The sequence below is a fragment of the Mus caroli genome, unplaced genomic scaffold, assembly GCF_978045245.1.
Source record: "Mus caroli unplaced genomic scaffold, Mus_caroli_1 scaffold_7, whole genome shotgun sequence".
Taxonomy (NCBI): domain Eukaryota; kingdom Metazoa; phylum Chordata; class Mammalia; order Rodentia; family Muridae; genus Mus; species Mus caroli.
The window spans coordinates 80,921,516-80,926,608 of record NW_028227262.1 but is presented as its reverse complement, the minus strand read 5'-3'; the positions used below and the strand labels follow the sequence as shown (position 1 = coordinate 80,926,608).

The following is a 5,093-nucleotide window of genomic DNA, read 5'->3' as shown; positions in this document are numbered from 1 at the left end:
AAACATCCGATTATCCACTTCTCTTGAATCCTTACTGTCAGGAGGCTAATACTATATTTCAAATTGTGCCATAGCTTATATAGATTTAAAACGACTTTCTATAGCAAGTCATGATGTTTAATTTTTAAAAATCTGTTGTGTCTTCTTTATGCCTTATTCAGGAAATTATCCACGTGCAAATTTTATCTTGTTCAGATCAAACTGTTTATAATATTAATGATGTGATTTTATTGATTTTGAATTTTTTGTTTTATATTCCAAATAAAAGACTCTATTTGAATACATAATTTCTTTCTGTCTTTCTTTTAAGACAGGGAGCATTTAATTTAAAACCTGTCAGTGAAGTGGACAGCTTGGGTCTCTGAAAAATTATCCGTAAGTCAGTACCTGTATGAAAGCACACATTGCCACATACAAATTAACTGATCAAACCACAACTTTCTATGTTGGAACAGAATAAACATCCCTGTGGAAGCAGAACCTTGTGACATTTAATTTAGCATTCCTCTCCTTCTTCCTCACCACTGCCTTCCACAGAATCCACACCAAACTCCTCATAATCCTTCTCGAGGGGACCCATGTCCTCACGGGCCTCAGAGACCTCCCCCTCTTCCATGCCCTCACCCACATACCAGTGCACAAAGACATGCTTAGCATACATCAGATCAAACTTGCTATCTAGGTGAGCCCAGGCCTCAGCAATGGCTGTGGTGTTGCTCAGCATGCCCACAGCTCTCTGGACCTTAGCGAGGTGAACACCAGATACCACAGTGGGAGGCTGGTAATTAATGCCAACCTTGAAGCCAGTGGGGTACCAGTCCACAAACTGGATGGTACACATGGTCTTGATGGTGGCAATGGAAGCACTGACATATTTTGGAACCACATCACCACGCTACAACAGGCAGCAAGCCATGTATTTACTATGGCAAGGGTCACATTTCAACATCTGGTTGGCTGGTTCAAAGCAGGCACTGGTGATTTCTGCTACAGAAAGCTGCTCACGGTAGGCTTTCTCAGCAGAGATGACAGTGTCATAAGTGGCCAGAGGGAAGTAAATTCGAGCGTAGAGTACCAGGTTGGTTTGGAATTCTGTCAGCTCAACATCCAGGGCCCCATCAAATCTGATGGAAGCAGTGATGGAAGACACAATTTGACCTATCAACCTGTTTAGGTTAGTGTAGGTTGGGCGCTCAATGTCGAGGTTTCTACGACTGACATAGTTGGCTTAATGTCTACCATGAAGCCACAATCAGAGTGCTCCAGGGTGTGTGGGTGGTGAGTATCGAATTGTAGGGCTCTACCACAGCAGTGGAAACCTGGCGGGTGGGGCTGGATAATTGGAGAAATCCAGGTTGGACTTCTTTCCGTAATCAAGAAAGCCGCTCCGTAAGCAGGGAGGTGAACCCAGAGCCAGTTCACCCACCAAAGCTCTGGAAAACCAAGAAGCCCTGGAGACCCGTGCACTGGTCAGCCAGCTTGCGAATCCTGTCCAAGACAAGGTGAAGGATCTCCTTGCCAATGGTATAGTAGCCACGGGCATAGTTATTTGCAGCATCTTCCTTACCTGTGATGAGCTGCTCGGGTGGAAGAGCTGGCGGTAGGTGCCAGTGAAAACTTCGTCTATAACTGTGGGTGTACGAGTCATTGCCTCCCACAAAGGTCTTGTCACTTGGCATCAGGCCATGGGGCTGAATGCTATGTTCCAGGCAGTAGATCTCCTAGCAGGCATTGCCGATCTGGACAGCAGCTTGGCCAAGGTAGATGGAGTAGATGGAGATGCACTCACGCATGGTTGCTGCTTCGCGACTGCCAGGGAATGGTGAAGGCAAGGAGGAGGTGTTGCTTCTTACAGCATGACTCTTAGGCGGTTCATGTAAGAGAACCTGCCTTCCTTGGTGCTGTGAAGGCTCTATGCCCCAGTATAGAGGAATGCCAGGACCAGGAATGGGAGTGGGTGGGTTGGGGAGCAGGGGGAGAGAGGAGGGGATAGGGGATTTTTCGGAGGGGAAACTAGGAAAGGAGACAACATTTGAAATGTACATAAAGAAAATATCTAATAAAAAAAAGAAAAAAAAAGAGAACCTGCTTTGAGTACATAGTTTCTATGCATTATATTTTAGGTTGAAATCCATCATTATATCCACTAGCTAAATTTTATTTTAGACTCAGTGTTTTGAGGTCTAAACAATTAATATTTCCTCTTATGTAGCTGAGATTAAGTCAGCAAACCACACAAAATCAATTCTTCATCATTTTCATCCTTGCTGGCTGTGTTAGCACATTTTCATTTACAAGCTATTATTTGATTAAGTTCTGGATTTTAAGTATTGTAATTTTTGCTACAGTAAATAAGGAATTTCATGTATTTTAACTAATTCTCTACACATCCACTCTCTTGGAACATTTTATTGAGTTAATTATACTCTGTAGCAAATCATTCTGAATATATAATTTCATGTAGAATTGGGTTGTTCTTGATGTGTTTTCCTTTAAGTTTACTAAAGGGAGTTATTTTCTGTGTAGCATTTTTGTCTTAAGTAGAACAGGCTATATTTACACAGAATATTTTCCTCAATAAGTGTCATGAAATCTACCATTACAGATATTTAGTACAATAACCAGCTTCTCTTTGTACATATTTTATATGATCTTACAGCTAAAACCATGGTCCTTTTGACTTCATTTTTACAAAATACAAGAGCTGTAAGGATTGACAGAGTAATAATTGGCTTCAATGTTTTTTATTTTTTAATTTAAGACAAGGATGAACATTTGGGGCCTGAAGTGATGTTATAATGTGAATCTATAGTGTTTCCCCAAGTGCCCAGTTGAAAATTTAATCTTTAGTAGATTATTCCATTAGGAAACATTTGGAAGTGGAAGAAAATAAGACTAGCTAGAGCAAAAAGTAACCGCATAGTGTTTCTGAAGAAAAAATACTTTCTGATTTTCATTTTTGTTTTTAGCACTTGTCTTTTACTATCTCATGGTCACTATATATAGTTTTCATTTTTTAATTCTTTAACAAAGCTTCTCTACTTCATAGACTTTCTATCACCATGCTCTTTGTCAACATAGGCCCAGAAACAATACATTGGAATCATGATGGGCCAACATTTGTGATTCTGTGAGAGAGAAAAAAAAATAAAAAAAAATTCTTTCTTCAAACTTACTTTTCAAGTCCCCCCCCCCCCCAGATTCATTCACAGCTGACAATCAGGGCTTCATAGCCGCAAATAATGCTGAAACTCTCCCATTTTAAAGTTAAATTCTTTTCACAATATCACCACCTGATAACAATTCTAGAAATGTTGGAGTATGTTTTTGTTTTCTTTTTTTTAAATTTTAATAATTTAATTTTTCACACTCCATATTTTATCCACCCCTACACCTCTGATCCACCCTCTAACTGTTCTACATTCCATAACTCCTTCCCACACCGGTCTCCATGGATGTCCCCACCCCCACGCCAACTGACCTCTATACTCACTGGGGCTTCCAGTCTCTTGAAGGTTAGGAGCATCATCTTTGAATGAATGCAGACCCATCAGTCCCCAACTGTATGTTGGGGGGCCTCATATCAGCTGGTGTATGCTTCCTGTTTGCCAGTTTAGTGTTTGAGAGATCTAGGGGGTCCAGATCAATTGAGACTGCTGCTCCTCCTATAGGATCATCCTTTTCCTTAGCTTCTATCAGCCTTCCATATTTCAACAACACGAGTTAGCTGCTTCTGTCCATTGATTGTGCAAATATCTGCATCTGACTCTTTCAGCTGCTTGTTGGGTCTTTTGGAGGGCAATCAGGATAGGTCCCTTTCTTTGAGCGCTCCATAGCCTCAGTAATAGTGTCAGGCCTTGGTACCTCTCCTTGAGCTGGATCCCACCTTGGGCCTGTTACTGGACCTTATTTTCCTCAGGCTCTCCGGGGCCGTGGGTGTAGGGGAGAAAGGGGAAAAGGGGGAATGGGAGAAAACCCGTATCCTGCCAGAATTCCAGTTCTCCCGGGGGGGGGGGGGGATGCGGGAGGACTGCCAGACACTTTCCATGCAGCTCCGGGTGGACATCTGGCTGTGTTAGGCCACTGACCCGAGATGGCGGATGGTGGACAAGGGGCAGCCCCAGGTACCAGGTTCTCAGCCTCCAGCATCCCTCGCACAATACTGTGGAGGAGCAGAGAACAAATTAGGGCCCCCAGGCAGCACTCAGCCCAGGAGATAAAGGAAGAGGGCAGGGGGAGAGGCAGGAGCTGGGTGGTTCCCATGCAGGCGAGAGTCCTTAGTCCAGTCCTTGGCTGCAGCATAGGAAGGCCTTCTGAAGGAAGGCTAGACATGGTTCATTAGGAGAAATTGTATCCCATTGTTCAAGCATGGTGTGCCTTTATGTTCAGAAAGAGTCTATGGTTTTAGAGCTTTATTGTAGAACGGCAGGGAGAAAGAAGAGAAGGAGAGAGAGAGAGAGAGAGAGAGAGAGAGAGAGAGAGAGAGAGAGAGAGAGAGAGAGAGAGAGAGAGAGAGAGAGGGAGAGAGAGAGAGAGGGAGGGAGGGAGGGAGGGAGGGAGGGAGGGAGGGAGGGAGGGAGGGAGAGAGAGAGAGAGAGAGAGAGAGAGAGAGAGAGAGAGAGAGAGAGAGAGAGAGAGAGAGAGAGAGAGAGGCCAGCCATGACAGCGTGGAAAGAAGGGGGAAGAGAGAGAAGGAAGGCTAGAGAATAAGAGAGGTAAAAGCTTAGAGAGAGCGAGGTAGGGCCAAGCAGCCCCTTTTATAGTGGGCTTGGCTATCTTGCTGTTACTAGGTAATTGTGGGGAGGAGTCTAGCCAGAATGACAGAAGCTTGGGATGTTGGTGACTACTAGCCACATGCCTCTCTTGTGAGGGCTGTGGGGGCAGTAACTTCGACAGGAGTCAGGGGTCCAGGAAACATGATCGAATACCTTCTGTCCCATGTAGGTGGAAATTACCACCCACCGCGTCCCACTGGGGTTCAAGACCTCAGGTTGATTGGAGACCAGGCTGTCTTAGCCCATTGCCTCACAAGGCTCCTCTCCATTTTCATCCATGTATTTCTTTCAGACAGGAAAAATTATGGGTTAGAGTGG

The 5,093-nt window shown here is 44.2% G+C and overlaps 1 pseudogene; it reads right to left on the bottom strand.

Annotated features, from left to right (window-relative positions):
• Positions 1-496: 496 nt before the first annotated feature.
• On the bottom strand, positions 497-1,793 carry LOC110288932 (tubulin alpha-1A chain-like; annotated as a pseudogene).
• Positions 1,794-5,093: the final 3,300 nt, after the last annotated feature.